Below are 21,881 nucleotides of genomic sequence, written 5' to 3'. Positions count from 1 at the left end.
ATGCCAGGGGCGGACGGAAGGCCGAAAAGTACCGACCGACCACCGCGTCATCCTGCACTGGATGCAGATATGGTGGGACATGTGGTCAGCACACCGCTCTCCCGACCGTTGTCAGTTTTCGTGACCGGAGCTGCTACTTCTCAGTCAAGTAGCTCCTCAATTGTCCTCGTAAGGGCTGAGTGCACCCCGCTTGCCAACAGCGCTAGGCACACCCGGACGGGCACTCATCCAAGTGCCAGCCAAGCCCGAGAGCGCTAACTTTAGTGATCTGACGGGAACCAGTGTTACCACTGCGGCAAGGCCGTTGGCCCACTGTATCATTTACTAACATTTATTTCCGGACAAGCTACAGATGGGAAAAATGCATAATTATACGCAACTGTACGAACAGTTCTTCTGATTCCATCTTCACTCACTCTAGCGGATCACCATACGGAAGCTGAAGAAACTGGTAGTTTGCTCCATAAGTGCTAGGTCTTGCAATTTTCTGTGCAGGTCTCTTGGAGTGTCTGCATGTTATGTTTTTTCAGCACGTATGCTTCACACTTTCGCCAGTCAAACAAAGCTACGACCATTTTGTATATATTGTGTGTCCCCGGACAAAAAATGGTTCAAGTGGCTCTGAGCACTATGGGACTTAACATCTGAGGTCATCAGTCCCCTAGAACTTAGAACTACTTAAACCTAACTAACCTAAGGACTACACACATCCATGTCCGAGGCAGGATTCAAACCTGCGACCGTAGCGGTCGCGCGGTTCCAGACTGAAGCGCCTAGAAGCGCTCTGCCACACCGGCCGGCTTACAAATAAGTCAAGACAAAAATTTTCTTAACCTACAACCCAGATCAGCTGATCGTTTGACTCCATCGCGTTGTTATTCTCAGTTATTTGTACAATATGCTAAGATAGTTGTCACTCATTAATTACGTGTCACTGACTACTATACGAAACGGAATCTAAAGGTGCTGAGAAAGATGTCCTGGCAAAAATTAATTTTGTTTCTTTTACAACATCAAGGCTGTTCTCTTCAAAATACTTCGGCAGCTGCATAGTGACGGGAGCGTTGCTTCAAGAATTTGTAGTGGCGCTGGGAGACTTATTCCATTTAGCTCGTCGGTTACACTCTTCCGTATACTATCCAGAGTAGCAAAGTGTGTAAATGGAGTGGAAGATTTAATAATTACGGAGGTATGGAACCATTTAGTAGGAGAAGGAACATAAGACAGAGTTACGGGAAAAATGTGGGCTCAGTAGTGGGAATAAACTGTTCAAAAATCACAGCAGCAGCAGGTACACTTGCGAAAGACACGAAGATATGGAAAGATTCCAGTTGGATTACATCATGCTTAGAAAGGGATTGCGAAATTAGACTTTGGATTGTAAGGCGTGCACAGGATAAGATATAGACGCAGATCCAAACTTAGTAATGATGATGTATAGATTGAAGTTCAAGAAAATCGTCAGGAATATTCAATATGTAGGGAAACGCGATACTGAAGGATTGAGGACAAATATATTGGGATTTGTCTACCCAGACCAAGCACGTCGATCTAGCACATCAACGGACAAACCTAAAATTAGTAAAATGCATCGAAAGTGAAATTTAAGAAGCAGTACCGTTGCCCTAACGTAACACCCGCCTGTGTGCCTACACTGGTCATGATAAAAGATGCGGTACCAGGAGATTCTCTGAAGACGAAAACCAGTTGTGAATGGAGAATTATTTATCAGCGGCACTTGGAGGCAGAAATACGACTTTTTTTCAATTATTTATGAGTTGTGTGCCACCATTTGCGCACAATCCTACATTAAAATTTGATGGGCACTAAACACATTCAAATTTAGCTCACTACTAGTCATTCTGATCTGACTTCACAAGACTCTTCTCTTTCTTCAAAGTGACATTCATTCTTAAGGTTTTTATCATTACCATATTCTGCCCAGCAATTCTTGTTGGTTCATTGTGTTTTTTACTTTTAACTTAATATCACCTTGTATTATTGTATGTTCTGCACTGCAAGTTGAATTTTCTGCAATTTGTGTTGAGGTAGTACAAATGACATCTTCTACTACATTAATAATAAAACTGTAAAAATGTCGTGTCTGCATGTCTGTTTGAACATACAATCTACTACTAAACGAGTTTTAACGGTTTTTTAAGGTACGTTGTGCGTAGTGTGAGGCATGTGTACGCTTTACTTCATCAAAATCGGTTTATGGGGGAAAAAGGTGTTGCACTTTAAATTTTTATCTAAAACCGTCGGGTCTGTCTGTTTATTTGTTTGGATACCCCAATCTTCAAACCTATTAAAATTTTTTTCGTGGATTTTTACAGGTAAACTGAACGTAACTTGGTATAACTTAGGGGCTTTATTTCATCAAAATCGGAGCACGGTAAAAATTATATCGTAATTTAAAGTTTATAAACACGAAAGTGTGTATATCTGTTACCTTTTCACTGCCTCGGGTATGGATGTGTGTGATGTCCTTAGGTTAGTTAGGTTTAAGTAGTTCTAAGTTCTAGGGGACTGATGACCTCAGATGTTAAGTCCCATAGTGCTCAGAGCCATTTGGATTTGTTACCTTTGCACGACTAAAACGCTGAACTGATTTTCATGAAATCTGGCATGAAGATAGCTTTGAATGCTGAGAAAGAACATAGGGTGCTCTAGAAAATGTGTACTATATTTATTGAAATGAAGAATATTACACGGTCAGTGGTGGATACCAAACTGACTGTCGCCTGCAATATAGTCCGCCAACCAGGAGTGGTGGCCTGGGGTGTCATTTCTTTTCATAGCAGGACCTTTTGATTTTCGTCTGAGACACTCGCACAGTACACAGGTACATCGACGATATTCTACTCGTACGTCCCGTCTTGTTGCCCTTCATGGCAAGCTATCCTTGGCTTACATTTCAACAAGATAGTGCCCGCCGCACACGGCGAGAGTTTCTGCTGCTTTTCCTCGTGCTTACCGAACCCTATCTTGGCTAGCAAGGTCATTGGATTTCCAACCAATTACGAACGTTTGGAGTATTATGGGCAGCGCCCTCCAACTAGATCTGGATTTTGACGATCTAATGCACAATGCAGAATTTGGCATGATATTCCGCAGAAGGACATCCAACAACTCTGTCAATCAATGCCAAACCGACTACCAGCTTGCATAAGGGCCAGAGGCGGACTAATGCATTATTGACTTGCTCAGTTCGTGAAGCTCTTTATCTTGAATAAATAATCCAATGTATCTGAAATTGCAATCATTTGTTTGTCTGTGGATATACATCACTTCTACTAATTTCAGTCCCGTTCGGACAATTTCTTCGTAGTGCGTCGCTTTTTTTGGGGGGTGGGAGTGTATTTCGGAAGGACACGGATTAACATTTTAACTATACATATTGTCTAACTACTGTCTGAGCATGTAAGGAACTTCCCCTTGTAGGTTAAGCTTGTGCAGGACAAGTGTGCTTGCCATCTGGTCTGTTTATCTCTTGAAAAATTGATAAACACTGAGCTGTGGTAGTGGAACTGAAAAAATTAGGCTAGTGCTCCCAGCTGCATTTCCGGGAATAAATCACGTCGCCTGACCTGATCACTGAAAAACACTAAGCAAGATCGTTGGTGCATGCGTCAGAAGCTTTTAATAGTTGCCTTTCTTTCGAAACAAACAATATATAAAAATTGGGCCAAGTCCCATTAACCAAATTACAGTAGTGTTAATCTACACTCCTGGAAATGGAAAAAAGAACACATTGACACCGGTGTGTCAGACCCACCATACTTGCTCAGAACACTGCGAGAGGGCTGTACAAGCAATGATCACACGCACGGCACAGCGGACACACCAGGAACCGCGGTGCTGGCCGTCGAATGGCGCTAGCTGCGCAGCATTTGTGCACCGCCGCCGTCAGTGTCAGCCAGTTTGCCGTGGCATACGGAGCTCCATCGCAGTCTTTAACACTGGTAGCATGCCGCGACAGCGTGGACGTGAACCGTATGTGCAGTTGACGGACTTTGAGCGAGGGCGTATAGTGGGCATGCGGGAGGCCGGGTGGACGTACCGCCGAATTGCTCAACACGTGGGGCGTGAGGTCTCCACAGTACATCGATGTTGTCGCCAGTGGTCGGCGGAAGGTGCACGTGCCCGTCGACCTGGGACCGGACCGCAGCGACGCACGGATGCACGCCAAGACCGTAGGATCCTACGCAGTGCCGTAGGGGACCGCACCGCCACTTCCCAGCAAATTAGGGACACTGTTGCTCCTGGGGTATCGGCGAGGACCATTCGCAACCGTCTCCATGAAGCTGGGCTACGGTCCCGCACACCGTCAGGCCGTCTTCCGTTCACGCCCCAACATCGTGCAGCCCGCGTCCAGTGGTGTCGCGACAGGCGTGAATGGAGGGACGAATGGAGACGTGTCGTCTTCAGCGATGAGAGTCGCTTCTGCCTTGGTGCCAATGATGGTCGTATGCGTGTTTGGCGCCGTGCAGGTGAGCGCCACAATCAGGACTGCATACGACCGAGGCACACAGGGCCAACACCCGGCATCATGGTGTGGGGAGCGATCTCCTACACTGGCCGTACACCACTGGTGATCGTCGAGGGGACACTGAATAGTGCACGGTACATCCAAACCGTCATCGAACCCATCGTTCTACCATTCCTAGACCGGCAAGGGAACTTGCTGTTCCAACAGGACAATGCACGTCCGCATGTATCCCGTGCCACCCAACGTGCTCTAGAAGGTGTAAGTCAACTACCCTGGCCAGCAAGATCTCCGGATCTGTCTCCCATTGAGCATGTTTGGGACTGGATGAAGCGTCGTCTCACGCGGTCTGCACGTCCAGCACGAACGCTGGTCCAACTGAGGCGCCAGGTGGAAATGGCATGGCAAGCCGTTCCACAGGACTACATCCAGCATCTCTACGATCGTCTCCATGGGAGAATAGCAGCCTGCATTGCTGCGACAGGTGGATATACACTGTACTAGTGCCGACATTGTGCATGCTCTGTTGCCTGTGTCTATGTGGCTGTGGTTCTGTCAGTGTGATCATGTGATGTATCTGACCCCAGGAATGTGTCAATAAAGTTTCCCCTTCCTGGGACAACGAATTCACGGTGTTCTTATTTCAATTTCCAGGAGTGTATTTGGTCAAGGCCACACGGTGATGTGTATGAACAAAGGAAATTCTCTAGTGCAATAAGTATGCATTTCGTTGTCTGTAATCTCATTCGCTCCTCCAGGTAAAAATATCCAAAGCTACCGAGATATGTCACACCAGGAGGCGCAAAGATAACTCGCGGTGGCCGGTAAAATGAGCCAACCACACGATACTTTGTTAAACAAACGATTCGCGCTGACTGTGATTGCACGTAATATGAAATATAGTTCTTATGGCATGTCACATCTTGAAACTGACCAACTCGTTTATATAAAAAATGGCATTTCTGGCATTTAGCAAATCAAAACCTGTACTCACTCAAGACCACAGCTCGAGCTAACTGCCATGCGAAATGGGAGGCAGCAACGTTATTGATTCATGCACAGTATTGCCAGTCTAACTACTTTTGTAACACATTTCAAATTTTGACATTTAATGCGGTGTACAGCTTTACATTTCCCCACATTCAGAGCTAGCTGCTAGCCTTTAGAGCTGGACATAATTCCGTTTTCGACGGATGTAATTCTCTCACAAATAACAGTATCACCTGTTGAAACAACCTGACAGATTAACACTATCTACAGGACTGCGACACGAAACCAGAACCTTTCCCATTCCCAGGTAAATGCTCTTCTGAAGTTTAGAAATTACGAGAGAGATAGTGACAGATGCACACTGAGGTTGACAACCTTCCGCCAGGCGAGATGCGGGAGTTTTTGCGCTCTCGTAAAGATAAGTTATTTAGATTGCAATAACAGCTTAGATCAGATACTCATTAAAGACGTGTATTAGTGTGTTTTAAGCTTACTATTAAAGGTTTCACTGCTCTTTATTTATTACTCCAGAAAACGTGAAAATATTGTAAAGCCACGCTGTTTTATTTTATTTTTTTTACGTTTTGGCACAGTAAACTAGAGAATCCCTTTTAATTGTTCTGTTTTTATTTCCAGCTATTTAAGCTGAGTGTGTCCATTCATTATTAAGTTTGTATTGCTGAAAAGTAACCAAAACCTTAAGTTGTTTGATTCAGAAACTTTTGTACTTGTAGTTTGTTTACATACAGTTTGCGTACATTATACAGTAGTTACATTACAAGTTACATTCAGTCGTGAATAAGTTAATTAACAGACACGGCAATCAAGCGGTTACTGAGGTCTTGTTAATCGGAAATATTTAACTTTTTACGTTATACCATACGCCTGAGGCGCTAAGCTGCAGGCCAAATTTTTTTGTGGGTCGTAAATAACGAAAATTCGTGTAGTGCAAAGAGTGTGTTAAGTGGTTAATCCTATTGTTCAGCGTGTAATTTATGTTGCAATGCGTGATAAATGTGGACGTTATTCAACAAGATTTCGGGCTTGCTGCCGGTCGTCGTTAGCTTCCATCCACGATATTTCGACTGGACAACTGCCAGCCATTCTCAGGTGGGCCATCGAAGACTGACGAAGACGCCCTCAGTTCCGTAATACATAGCGTGCAGCGAGTATTCCGCGCATCCGTCAAAATCATATGGACAGACGAATCACCGCGCCCGCCAGCAACGCCCTCGCTGGTGGAAATGCAGAACTCAGGTGTCTTCGGCGTTGTCAATTGCCGCGGCCATCGGTGTAATCTGGCGTCTTCGTCTGGAGCAGATCTTAGAGATGACGGGGTTCCACGCATTATCTAGCTGGTAGCCATTGTCACGGTTCATAAGATTGTCTGTCATGCAAATTTCCACTGATTCTTTTATGACGGAGTCTCAAAGGGATGTTGCTGTGGCCAAAATTATTGTCTTGTCATACTCCATTGAGTGTCCAGTGGAAATGCAATGCTCAGCAATTGCAGACTTGCTAGGTTGCACAAGGCAAATACAGCGCTGATGTTCAGTGCAACGTTCTTCTACTGTTCGCAATGTTTGTCCTACATATGACATGTCACACTGACAAGGAATTTTATAAATTCCCGCCTTCCGCAATACCAGATCGTCTTTCACTGATCCCAACAGGTCGGAAATCTTCGATGGTGGACGGAAAATCACTTTCACTTCGAAACCGTGGAGGATTCTTGCAATTCTGTAGGAAATGTTGCCAACAAAGGGAAGAAAAGCTAAAGATCTAGTAGGCGTGCTCTCTTCTTTCTCCACTCCCTGTTCTTTGGCTTAATTGCAAGTGCCTTGCTAATTTGTCGGGTAGAATATCCATTCTCTTTGAAAACCCTCTTCAGATGGGCAAGCTCTGCAGGCAAATTATCTGCATCTGACACTACATGAGCTCTGTGTACAAGTGTTTTAAGTACTCTCATTGTTTGCGATGGGTGATGGCAGCTGGACTAATTTAAATACAAATCAGTATGTGTGGGCTTTCGATAAACCGAATGCCCCAGAGAGCCATCACTCTTCCGTCTAACTAGCACATCCAAGAAACGGAGGCAACCATTTTTCTCTAATTCCATGGTAAACCGAATGTTCTCATGAATGGAGTTGAGGTGATTTAAAAACTCCATTAATTTTTCTTCTCCATGAGGCCACACTACGAAAGTGTCATCCAAGTGCCCCCAAAAACAGTTGGTTTGAGGGCTGCTGATTCAAGTGCTCTCTCCTCGAAATCCTCCATGAAAAGGTTGGTCATCAAGGGAGACAAAGGGCTACCCATGGCGACGCCGTCAGTCTGTTCAAAATATTCTTGATTGAACATAAAATATGCTGAGGAGAGAGCGTGGCGAAACAAAGCAGTGATTCCCACCTGAAACTTATTGCCAATCAGTGCCAAGGAGTCTGCGAGAGGTACCTTTGTAAAAAGAGACACCACGTCAAAACTAACTGAAAGATCAGAAGTACTTAGGCCGAGAGCCGCCAGTATGTTGATAAAATCGGCCGAGTTACGTATGTGATGTGGACATTTGCCCACAAATGGCCTCAGCAAGGATGCAAGATGTTTGGTTAAATCGTAAGTGGGGGCCCCTTTTATGCTCACTATTGGCCGTAAGGGTAGTCCGTCTTTATGTACCTTCGGCAGGCCATATAGTCTTGGAGGTACGCTGCCATGATGTCTTAAGCGCTTGACCGTCTCTGGAGGCAACGAGGAAGAATTCAGGAGTGTAGATGTCTTCCGTTGCACACGTCCTGTAGGATCGTTATCAATATTCCTGTAGGCAGAATCATTCAGTAGACCATACGTCTTATCCACATACAAACTGGGAGGTAACAGTACAGTTAAATTTCCTTTATCGGCCTTCAGTACCACAACGTCCGGATCTTCTCGGAGATTTCGTTGTGCAGCCCATTCTGCGGAAGTTATGTTACTGTGTTGAGAAGGAGCCTTCAGAAGAGCACGGCAAGTTTCCCTCCTTACTTCTTCTGCAGTTTCCATAGGAAGGCGTCGTACGGCTTCTTCAACACCACTCAGAAAACTTATCATAGGTGGTGCTCTAGGTGTAGGTGCAAAATTCAAACCCTTACTTAATACCGACAGCGTCGCGTCGTCCAAATTCTTGTCCGTGAGGTTAACAACGGAACGTCGTGCAGTCGTCTCCTGTGGCGACGACTATTGTGGCACCAGACGATCAAACTTTGACATCTGCCGAGAATTTGCATCCTTGTGCACCCAGTCCCATGATACAGTAGACAGATGTGCTGCAATTTTCAGATGCAGGTGGAACAATTCTTCTGAAATGGCATCCAATCTTCGTCTTGTGTGGCAAATCCTCTCTTTAACAATAGCGTGACTGGCCTTTTCCGTTATCTTCCGTGCAGTGGCAGTCTTAATAAGCGCCTTCTAAATCTTTAGCTTTTCTTCCCTTTGTTGGCAACATTTCCTTCAGAATTGCAAGAATCCTCTACGGTTTCGAAGTGAAAGTGATTTTCCGTCCACCATCGATGATTTCCGACCTGCTGGGATCAGTGAAAGACGATCTGGTATTGCGGAAGGCGGGAATTTATAAAATACCTTGTCAGTGTGGCAGGTCATATGTAGGACAAACATTGCGAACAGTAGAAGAGCGTTGCACTGAACATCAGCGCTGTACTCGCCATTTGCAACCTAGCAAGTCTGCAATTGCTGAGCATTGCATTTCCACTGGACACTCAATGGAGTATGACAAGACAACAATTTTGGCCACAGCAGCATCCCTTTGGGACTCCGTCATAAAAGAATCAGTGGAAATTTGCATGACAGACAATCTTATGAACCGTGACAATGGCTACCAGCTAGATAATGCGTGGAACCCCGTCATCTCTAAGATCTGCTCCAGACGAAGACGCCAGATTACACCGATGGCCGCGGCAATTGACAACGCCGAAGACACCTGAGTTCTGCATTTCCACCAGCGAGGGCGCTGCTGGCGGGCGGTGTGGTTCGTCTGTCCATATGATTTTGACGGATGCGCGGAATACTCGCTGCACGCTATGTATTACGGAACGGAGGGCGTCTTCGTCAGTCTTCGATGGCTCACCTGAGGATGGCTGGCAGTTGTCCAGTCGAAATATCGTGGATGGAAGCTAACGACGACCGGCTGCAAGCCCGAAATCTTTTTGAATATTTCTCTGGGAAAATTTTAAATTTCACAATGTGGACGTTGTCGTAGGGTAGTTAGACAGGGAGTGGTATGCGCAGATTTTGGGTTGGAATTCTACAAGGTTGACTGTAGTGGGGCTCTGAATGGGGAACTCATCGAGGAACTGTAAGCTCTACAAAAAAAGGCGAGAGATCGCTGAACAGGAGGCAAAGATTTGTGCTCTTCAAGCTGAATCGGAACACGCGAAATTAGAACTAGATAGGATGAAGGCGAAAAGAGATCGTAGTGAAGATAACAAGCAGTGTGCGATAGCGAAGTAGCTCTTCAACTTCTTCACCTGTGTTTCAGGTTATAGTAGCGCATAAATTTGTCTTGTTACCTGAAGTAGGGGGGAAGAGCCTCATATAGCTGTGGGTCACAATACGGTGCAACAGACTTGTAGCAAAGAAAGTAAGTGTAGGTCGATATCAAAAGAGAGAATGTAGAAAAGAGTAGTGCTGTTAGGAAGTAGCCATGGCAGGGGTGTAGGACAAATGGTACAGGATACATTAGGAACAGAATGCCAGGTCACAAATATTGTGAAACGAAATGCCAACCTTAGGCAGGTGACAGGGGACATATGGAATTTGTGCAAAGATTTTTACGTAGAGAAACGGATATTCTTGGGAGAGCAGACAACCTAAAGAAAGTAATACAGCATTGGGGGATCTGGACCAAATAATAGTAGCAACTGCACAAACAAATGCGAGTGTTGTGGAAGTCCTACAGCATGACCAGCTCTGGGTTAACACTGCTGTGAGCTGTGTGAATACTGACCTGAGCAGGCTGCTGCTGACTGAATGGAGAGATCTCCTATGAGTGCAGTGCTTGTTGCTACAATTGTAAGATGGAGATATACTAGACGTCTTTCATTTTAAATATATTTTATATAAAACCGTTTAAAGAGCAATTTAGATGGCTGATATTCATAATAATTTTGAGGAACGTGCTTTGAATTTAGTTCTCCTTGAGGCGTAGTGCCTTGCATCACGCCAATGTAAGTAGGAGACGGAAGCGAGAAAGGTAGATACAACGACTCACGGCTATCGCATGACAAATGCGCTCTGGTGCAGTAGCTAGGTGCAAGTAGTTACGACATTGGCCGAAAGATGTCAGCATCTTATGGACTAAGGAATTGTCAAGTAGCTGAAATTGTATATTTGGGAAACAAATCTGTATTTATTGCGATCATTGTGACTTTAATTAATTATTGCTAATTTGTTTCGTTATTATTGTGAATGGTGATGTGAATGCGAAGTATCAGGTAAATGGTTAGATCTATTAACCGAGTATACGTTAGCGCGAGAACGGTGTACTGAGTGAGTGAATCATACTAAGGGGAAAGACTGTAGTGCAACTATCGAGTTTATGGGACTGAGAAAACAGGATGCGTTTTACGATAATTTTGTTACTTAAAGAGGGAGCTATTTTGATATTTTTTGATTTTATAAATTTGTTCTTTGGATAAATTATTCACAAAAGCTACTAAATGATGATTGGTCAAGAGTAAAGGACGCGGCATTGCGGAGTTTAATAGTAATATTGAACTTGTTACGATGTATACCAGCCACAGGACAATGCTTTCGAGCGTGTTTTGTGGGTTAAGAGAATTGCTTTGTGAAACATAAAGCCTAGTTTACACGAAGACATTGGGTTGCGCCACTCGTTGCGTTGAGTGAGTTGTGAGCAAATCGTTTCATATTTGACTGTAGACACGGCGAAACTTCAGTTTTGTCGTTTTGTGGGTTCCTGAGTCGTGTCTGAAATGAAAGTTTTGGCAGCTGCACGTCGCACGAGTTGTGATGGAGTTAAAGCTTGTTGCGTGGAATTGCTGCATAAGAAAAAAATAAGAAACGTATTTCGATTCGTGACTGGATGAAGAAAAGACGTCAGCTCGGTTGCTCAGCATCCTTGCTGAAATAATTTGTAACGGAAGACCCAAGAAGTTCTTTTAATTGTCTTATATTGTCACCAGAACTGTTAACGTTTCTTTTAAATAAGGAATAAAGTTATTGTAATGCATGAAGCATTGTCGCAAGAACTGAAATTACATGTTACATCGGGAACACTCAGCATGCTATAAGATGCGGTTTTAGTTGGTGATGACGCTCTATCATTAACACCAATAGTTATTAACAGTGATAATTATTAACATTAAGAGCAGTAATTATTCGAAGCAGACCACATTAAGAAGAGAATGGTTTGCAACCTACTCTCTTGAAGATATATCGGTATAGTGGCAATATTTCAAAATTCAAACATTTGTGAACGGGGAGCACTGCTGCGACGTTTTAAATAGATGAATACTGAATAAAGAATGCAACTTCTTGATTTGTGTAGCCTTCCCTCCTGTCAACAATACTCCTTAAAAAAAAAGAGTCGGCCAATTCTAACGATGAAATTTAGTCTTGTAGACAAGAGCATTTCTACAGCAAGAATTACACTTGCTTGTATTTTTCTTAATTCAGTTCTACATGTACTCCTAACTAAACAAATTTTGCCCTGCAGCTCAGATATTGTCAAACTATGTTCTGATCGCACGTGACGGTCTCAGGAGCAGCAATATGTTGCTTATTTTTGTAATCAGCATCACTGAAATCCCACAAACACCTATGCAAAGCATAGATATCCAAAAAGCGAACATTATTCTCCGTTCCCCACTTCATATTTCAGTTTGTGTACACTCTACGAACACACATAACCTCAAAACCCATGCAACTATAAAAAAAAAAGTTGGAACACGCCGAAACTGTTTAGTTTCACCGACGAGTTGCGCAAACGCGCGGCGCGCATGCGCAGTGGCTGATAGCGCAGTTGCCTGCAACATAGTGTCGTCGTGTAAACTAGGCTTAAGTTGAGTTCAAATCTCAATCATGATCCTTTTCGGACGTGGATATAATTAGCTCTGAATAGATATGAAAATCTTACGGAATAATGGTTGAAACTTGACAGTGAAGTGCCACAAAGTGGGCGCCAAGATTTGAAGGAGACGAACACATGAAATTACGATTTTAATATGTGAATTGTGACTTTTGAATAGCCAAAATCCGCGTTTCGTGTTATACAAGGCGCAACTGCAAACAGAACATTAGTGGTAATCAAACTGCAATATTTGATATACCATTATGTCACAGACAATCCGTCCGTTAATCCTTTTGGTAAATTACCATAAGCTGGCTATTGCGAGTGAGTGTGATTGCGTATGAATGACGAAACTGTACCTTAAGATTAGCGTGGACTTAGTGGTGTTTTGTATCAGAAAAGTCACAATATACTGAAGTTTTTACCCTCTAACTACCTGATACTGAAAAACATTTTGATGCGACCTGTACAGATGTGTAATGCGGCTAGTTTCCGCTACAGATCTTCTTAGCCGATGGACACGGCGCATTTTTCTGACAGGAAAAGCGTGTGGTCAAGACTACTTTCTGTAGGACGAAACACAAAAAACCAGACAGTTGCACCCTCCATCCATCTTCGTTGTGATGACGGCACGTTTATCTGGCCACACGGGATAGAAGCTCTTGAGCACTTCCTTGAACATATGAACAGAATCTCGCCACTCAGTGTGCTGCAAGCCGACGCACATTGATTTTTATCATAGCGCACGGAGTTTTCGCCGTTTTGGTCCAGAGGAGAGCAGTTTTAAATACATGACGCACTGAGCAAAAAGCATTTTTGAGGAGGATCACTTGGATTCCAAAATTAATCATCCGAAGTATATGTTCCGAAAGAACGGCTATGGTTCACATGGTATAAAGTCCTTATCCAAGAGAAGGAAACGTCAAAATGCCGAACATTCCTGCGATGAGCCACCGATTGTATTCCTCCTTTCTGTGGTGTTACACACCTGTCATGGGAAAACGAGGCATAAAATCTTTATTCCGACCTTCTAAGAAGATCGAGGCGGCTCCACGCTCTGTTAAAGACAGTCTCGGCCTCAGGATCCTTGGGATTAATAACATCCCATGCGTGTGCGAAAGCAATTACATCGGTCAGTTCATTCGTACTATTTCCGACTGCTGAGCATAACATCAGTGACGTATTAAAAATCACAGACTGAAGAAATCTGCAGTTACTGAACAAGGCCTCACAAACGCACACAAAATATTGTTTGCTGAAACAACGTATTTTTTCCGTTACTGTTATTTCATCCCCCCACGCCACAAATGGGTGAGGGGTGGGCTATCAGCAGACTCCTACAAACTGGGATTGTGTAATTATAGAGGCTGTAGAAATAAGAATGTGGGATAAGAGCTCCAACTACCGAATACAATCTGAGCGGTTCATGGAAGCTAGCTCTTGATGCAGAGATGAGGCAGAGATATTCGTCGCAATGTTTACGCTACTACGGAATCGGCGGCGCCACCAGCGCAGACGTTGACACCATCTCTGACAGCATTACGTAAGTACTGACCAATCACAAGCCGTCCATGGGCTGTATAAGGCCACCACAGCAGCAGTTTTGACAGTCAGTTGCTCCCCCAATGGAGCTAATCGTCAAAAGCTCGAGGTTTTACCCTGAGCTGAGGCAGCGGGATATCCGGGAATGTTTTGTACAACAGTGCCGTCGTGAAACACTTCATTCTCAAGCCCTGTGTTATATGGAATATGCAATGCATCACCAACTCAAGGTATTTTTACAGGTATTTTTGGTAAACCCCTCTTTAATAAAAGTGATAAGAGAGATGTCTATAACTGCCGACCTCTTTCATTACTGACATCATTTTCCAAAATTGTGGAGAAGGTGATGTGTTCTAGAATAGCATCTCATCTGAGCAACAACAATATCCTCAGCAAATCACAGTTTGGACTCCAGAAGAGTTGCTCTACTAAGAATGCCGTTAACATTACCAAATTCTACATACATTAAATAACAAAATAGTGCTGGTTGTTATTTCTATTTCTATCTATCTAAGGCATCTGAATGTGTGAATGACAACATTCTCCTAGTTAAACTGAAGTTTTAGAAGACTGATGGTATAGCTAAACAGTGGATGATATCCTATCTAACCAAATGAACGCAGAAAGTTATACTTAGTAATTCAGCCAATGCAATCTAGGGGACATTATTCTGCCTGAGGAGAAATCACTTAATGGGTTCACTTAGACTTAATCTGAGGTCCGCAGTTGTTCCTCATACTTGTAAATGATCTTCTGTCTAATATATAACAAGCAGAATTAGTTCTTTTTACAGATGACACTAGTTCTGTAGTCAATCCAAGCATACATACAGCAACAGAATAAATAATAAACAACGTTCTTAAAGTATCATTGACTGATTTTCTGTGAATATCTCACCCTCAATTTTAAAAAGAAACAACATATTCAGTTCTGCACATATAGGGGCACTCCACCAACGGTAAGTGTAACACATGACGGGGAAATAATAAATAGAGTGGAAACTTCAAAATTCTTAGGTGTCCACACTGATGAGGATGTAAACTGGAAAAAGCACGTTTTAGAACTCCTGAAACAACTTGGTTCTGCCACATTTGCACTTAGAATCATTTCAAATCCTGAGGAGAGACAAATGGATAAGTTGACATATTTCATTCAACAGTAGAGTACGTAATAATGTTCAGGGGTAATTCACCTTTAAGAAAATCTTCATTGGTCAAAAAGTGCTGTTAAGAGTATATGACATTTAAGAGTCATATGTGGTGCTCATCCATGATCAGCTTGTAAACAACTGTTAAGGACTGTAGGATATGAGGTCCGCCAGTTACGCAAAACACGGTTTTTTCTCCGTACCCAAACATGTTTCAGCACCACTGTGCCATCATCAGTGGGTTTCCGTTTTATTTAATCTATAATGTGAACATTTTTACTAAATGATTACAAAATTATGTGGATATTTACTTCAAACAACGTACTATTGTTTGACAAGGAAGTTTTTTTGCAAAGTATCAAGGGCCATATCAAGTGTTGGAGACTATGTCACCAGTAAATGTCAAGATTCAATTGCCAACGAGAACGATAACTATGCATGTAGGACGGATGAAAACTTTTCAAGGAAGTCCGGAAGTTATTCCAGGGATAGGAGATGTGGACCAGAAAAGGAGACGAGAAATGTATCGGAAGATAAACAAGAGGTTGTGAATGAAACGGTAACGAGGAACAGGTATAGATTAAGGCCTATGAGATGCTCAATTAATATTTTTTAAAGTTAGGTATAGATTTAGTGTAATTAGTATAAATTCCTGTAAGCAGCAATGAATTTAAGCAGGAGGAAGGTAATAGGGGTTCCTGCCCTTAGGCGAGGTGCAGAGTACGTGAGATGATGCGGTTCATAGCTGGACTACTGATATTCATCTGGGTGGAAGCGTTATGGAACCAGCACATGGGAGGGGGAGCTGTTGGCTAGGCAGGAAGATGTAGTGATCACCAGTCATCGCTCAGTGACACAGGTAGTATTCAATGCATGAGAGATGCGTAACGAGGGGACAAACTACATCAAGGAACGGAAAGGCACGGGATACTCATAGCAATTTCTGGGGTGTGTGAGAGAGTACGTGGGGCAAACGAGAAATTAAGGAGTGAGATGATCCAGGGGAAGGGGGGGGGGGGAGGGGTTATTCCACAAACGCGAAGGAAGAGGGGTGGGATCAACGCTGGAAGTCGACTTATGGAAACAATATTTGGCATTGCTTATGAGGAAGACATTCGAAGGGTGAACGACACCGTGCAAGAGGCTAAACCGTGGGCAAAAGGCAACAAAGCTGTGAGTGATTGGCAGGCTATGCAGATTGTAAGTTTAGAGAAGGATGTGTTGTATAACACACGACTACGATGACAACTGTCTGGAGAAGTAATGCGGTATGCCAGAGCTACAGAAGATGCATATAGTCAGAATATCAGGGAACTACAATCCGAAGTAAAAGTCTTAGATAAGGAAGAAGTAATGACAAAATGGTTGCAGTCCATAGAAGATAGAGTTTGAGGGAAATCTGTTGTCGCCAGAGCAGTATTTAGAGGGTCTAAGGAAAGTACAGAAGGAACTACCACCGGAGTTGTGGTTTATAACCCGAGCACAAAAGCTTATCTTTTTATTTCAAGGTAGCCACACTATCAGTGAGAACTGATGGAGCAGAAATTTACATTTCCGTCTCTGTACCAGCAGCAGGGAAGGAAGCACATTACGATTGCTACATAGTTCTTGCTTATCCTGTCAAGTGGGGGATACTGAAGAAATCTGTAAGAACGCAGTGACTATTATTAATTGCAAAAGGCAAGAGAAGATATGTAGAAATGGAGGTAGAAAAGTTACAAAAATGTTGCCAGGGGGAAATCAGTCTGCCCGAACATGATCACAAGAGAGGGGCGGATTCCTGCGCAGAGAAATTGCAAATTGGGACAAAAGGAGGTAAGAGGTTGCAATGAAGAAGTGATCGAGCGGGAATTGCACCTTCAGCAGATCGAGGCACTCTGGTTGTACTCTGTGTTTGACAGGGTGGTAATAGTGGCTAGCTGTTTCGAGCAAGGGATGCTTACATCAGCAAAGAGGCTAGAATTAAACGTGAGTGGTTTGTTATTAAATGGAACAGCATGCAAGACAGTGGGGCCTACTTTCCTTCTGTCTGCTGCGATTTTTGGCATTATTCATCTAGATGGTTCGCAACCTCGTCTGTATTGGTCAGAGGAGCGCATGAAAGTGCTACCTCTCGCAAATCTAACTAGCTTAAATCAGACTTAATACAAACTCTAGGGCCGGAATTAATACAGTCTATAAACATGTTTCAGAACGACCAGGTTGGATTACTCTCCCTGGAAACTTTATTGCAGCATGTAAATTTGTATTGGGAAAATCAGTACCAGAAAAAGACAACGTTGACTATTGTCATACCAAGCACCACAGTGGCACTTGTTTTGCTGAGCATAGTCCTTGATTTGGTACATAGAAAAAGAAGCACAAGACTGAGTTCAGACCGAGGCATCGCTCAGCTTCCAGTGGATTGCATACCCTGAGCATAAATGCAGCAGAAGGAAGATGAACACACCAGGGGGTAGTATAAAGGATAATTGATTCATTTTAGTTTGTAAGTTTGGAATAGAGAATAAAAAGTTATTATGCAAGAAGCCTTGTAATGAAGTAAGTTTCAAGGTGTTTGAGATAAGGAGCGGAACAAGGGGGCGCTATAGAAATGTGTAAGATTAAGTGGTAGCGTTAAGGAAACCAATTGTTAGAATAATTCTTAAGAGACAAACAGGTGCAAATGGTTCAAATGCCTCTGAGCACAATGGGACTTAACTTCTAAGGTCATCAGTCCCCTAGAACTTAGAACTACTTAAGCCTAATTAACCTAAGGACATCACACACATCCATGCCCGAGGCAGGATTCGAACCTGCGACCGTAGCAGTCGCGTGGTTCCAGACTGTAGCGCCTAGAACCGCTCGGCCACCACGGCCGGCTAGACAAACAGGGAAAAATGTGTTGGAAACTATAGTTTGCTCGACCCAAGGGACCGGGTCTTCATAAAAAGGAGGTAAATGTATAGTATCGATCACATTCGGTCAAAAAGTAAGCCAGAACAGAAGTGAGTGCAACACAGCCAGCTGCAGGTGGACAGGAGTGTTATGCATTGCAAAGCAAGACACGGCCAACAGGTGTCGCGAAGCAGAGCCAGTTGGGCGCAGTATAGTAACAGCCAATGCTCTAGTATTCCAGTGGAAGGATGCAAACATTTCCCCACTTGCCACCATGGAAGTGTTTAGAGTACGTGCCGTAAGCCCTAAATGGCATAATGTGGAGCATACAAGTACTCAGCCATTCGTGTAATAAAATATTCTCATTTCAGTGTCACAGCCTACATCACGAGCCTGTGACACCCGGAGCAACATCCTGTAATGCAGTACGGGGTCCGCTGTTCGTCCGTGGGACAGGGCAGCCTGCCCTGAGTCTTGAAAGCAGTCGCCGCTGGAACAGAGAGCCCCCCTGCTCGCTGGAGGGAGATCACGGCAGCCCTGTGGAACTGACAGCTCCCCAGCTGTGCTGTCATCGCGGTCGCAGCTGGAGACATTGCTGACAGCGGCATTCGGGTGACGCCACGCTCAGCCCCGTTCTTTGCGTTGTCGTCTGTTCCAGACATCTATTGTTTCGCATGAGAGGTAACTGGATGCCTCCACCAAACTGTATTACGGCCAAGGACCGGAGCAAAGAAATTAATTAAACAGATCTACTGTCGTCCTGACATCGCATTTCACTCTCCATGGGTGTCAATCCAAGAGTCATCTAACAATACCGCAAAAATTCACAGATAAAACGACCTACCAGGAAGTCCTGCAAAGAACTGACGAACGTAGGTCATTTAGGAGAACAACAGAGTGAAGAAATATCAGTGAAGTGGGCATATAATACGACAAAATGAGCTCCTCGTAAGTGCCTGATCGTGACTGCTATTTTTAAAGCGAACATTATGAGTACATAATGCAGAAATCTCTGACAGTGCAAATGTGAAGGAGCTAGTTTCTAAAAGATGCCGATAGTGGAGAGCCACTAACCAATAGAAAGACTGGTGACGAAGAATAAGTACCTAGAAATACGAGTTTACTACAGCTCTCACCATATGGCTCCCATAGGGACTGTGCAAGCACGATTAAACTAAATACAGGGCGCACACTATAGTCGTCCTTCCCACACTCCATACGCAAATGGAATAGGAAGAAAACTTAATAAATGATACAAAGGTATGTATCCTCCGTCATGCACTCCGCAATAGTTTGCAAAGTATGAATAGACACTGACGGAAAAAGATTTCTACGCAAAAAAAGGTAGAGTAATAAAATTTCGGGAATACATTTGTCAAGGTAATATATGTAAGTGATTAATATTCTACATCTACATCTACATTTATACTCCGCAAGCCGACCAACGGTGTGTGGCGGAGGGCACTTTACGTGCCACTGTCATTACCTCCCTTTTCTGTTCCAGTCGCGTATGGTTCGTGGGAAGAACGACTGCCACAAAGCCTCCGTGCGCGCTCGAATCTCTCTAATTTTACATTCGTGATCTCCTCGGGAGGTATAAGTAGGGGGAAGCAATATATTCGATACCTCATCCAGAAACGCACCCTCTCGAAACCTGGCGAGCAAGCTACACCGCGATGCAGAGCGCCTCTCTTGCAGAGTCTGCCACTTGAGTATATTAAACATCTCCGTAACGCTATCACGGTTACCAAATAACCCTGTGACGAAACGCGCCGCTCTTCTTTGGATCTTCTCTATCTCCTCCGTCAGACCGATCTGGTACGGATCCCACACTGATGAGCAATACTCAAGTATAGGTCGAACGAGCGTTTTGTAAGCCACCTCCTTTGTTGATGGACTACATTTTCTAAGGACTCTCCCAATGAATCTCAACCTGCTACCCGCCTTACCAACAATTAATTTTATATGATCATTCCATTTCAAATCGTTCCGTACGCATACTCCCAGATATTTTTCTAGAAGTAACTGCTACCAGTGTTTGTTCCGCTATCATATAATCATACAATAAAGGATCCTTCTTTCTATGTATTCTCAATACATTACAATTGTCTATGTTAAGGGTCAGTTGCCATTCCCTGCACCAAGTGCCTATCCGCTGCAGATCTTCCTGCATTTCGCTACAATTTTCTAATGCTGCAACTTCTTTGTTTACTACAGCATCATCCGCGAAAAGCTGCATGGAACTTCCGACACTATCTACTAGGTCATTTATACATATTGTGAAAAGCAATGGTCCCCTAACACTCCCCTGTGGCACACCAGAGGTTACTTTAACGTCTGTAGACGTCTCTCCATTGATAGCAACATGCTGTGTTCCGTTTGCTAAAAACTCTTCAATCCAGCCACACAGCTGGTCTGATATTCCGTAGTTTCTTACTTTGTTTATCAGGCGACAGTGCGGAACTGAATCGAACGCCTTCCGGAAGTCAAGGAAAATAGCATCTACCTGGGAGCCTGTATCTAATATTTTCTGGGTCTCATGAACAAATAAAGCGAGTTGGGTCTCACACGATCGCTGTTTCCGGAATCCATGTTGATTCCTAGAGAGTAGATTCTGGGTTTCCAAAAACGACATGATACTCGAGCAAAAAACATGTTCTAAAATTCTACAACAGATCGACGTCAGAGATACAGGTCTATAGTTTTGCGCATCTGCTCGACGACCCTTCTTGAAGACTGGGACTACCTGTGCTCTTTTCCAATCATTTGGAACCTTCCGTTCCTCTAGAGACTTGCGGTACACGGCTGTTAGAAGGGGGGCAAGTTCTGTCGCGTACTCTGTGTAGAATCGAATTGGTATCCCGTCAGGTCCAGTGGACTTGCAAGGTCACAGGTTAATGTAAGCGCGAGATAAGCCGTTGCAAATGTGAAATGCTGGTAGCCGCCAGAATGTTGAATGCAAGCACGCAACCATACATGTATTGTGTTGTACAGGCGCCGGATTTCAATTTATGGTATGTAGATGGGTAGATCACGTAACTATTGAGGAGGTATTGAATAGAATTGGGGAGAAGAGGAGTTAGTGGCGCAACTTGACAAGAAGAAGGGACCGGTAGGTAGGACATGTTCTGAGGCATCAAGGGATCACAAATTTAGCATTGGAGGGCAGCGTGGAGGATAAAAATCATAGAGGGAGACCAAGAGATGAATACACTAAACCAATACAGAAGGATGTGGGTTGCAGTAGGTACTGGGAGATGAAGAAGCTTGCACAGGATAGAGTAGCATGGGGAGCTGCATCAAACAAGTCCCTGGTCTGAAGACTACAACAACAACAACATGTAGTTCCATCCCTATTGCACTTAGTCCGTCAATTCAGAGACGGTTAATGCTGGTTGTGGATGTCGCTGGAGTTGTCCTCCGATGATGTCCTATATGTGCTCGACTGGAGACAGATCTGGTGATGACCAAGGTTACAGCAGTTGTAGGTGGCTGAGCGTCATCCAGTTTCAGCATACCCTCCGGAAAGCTGTTCATGAGTGGCAGCACAACAGGTCGAATCACCTGGCTGACGTACAATTTTGCAGTCAGGGTGACCTCCCGTCACACAAAATCGCACGCCAGACCATAACTGTAAGTTTAGTTCCAGTTAGTCTAGCATGCAGTCAGATTGGTTGTAGGTCCTCAACTGGCCTCCTCCTAACTACCACACGGCCATCACTGGCACCGAGGCGGAACCAGCATTCATCATAAAA

This window comes from Schistocerca serialis, chromosome 4 (genome assembly GCF_023864345.2).
Source record: "Schistocerca serialis cubense isolate TAMUIC-IGC-003099 chromosome 4, iqSchSeri2.2, whole genome shotgun sequence".
NCBI lineage: Eukaryota > Metazoa > Arthropoda > Insecta > Orthoptera > Acrididae > Schistocerca > Schistocerca serialis.
Note: the sequence above shows the minus strand (reverse complement) of the source record.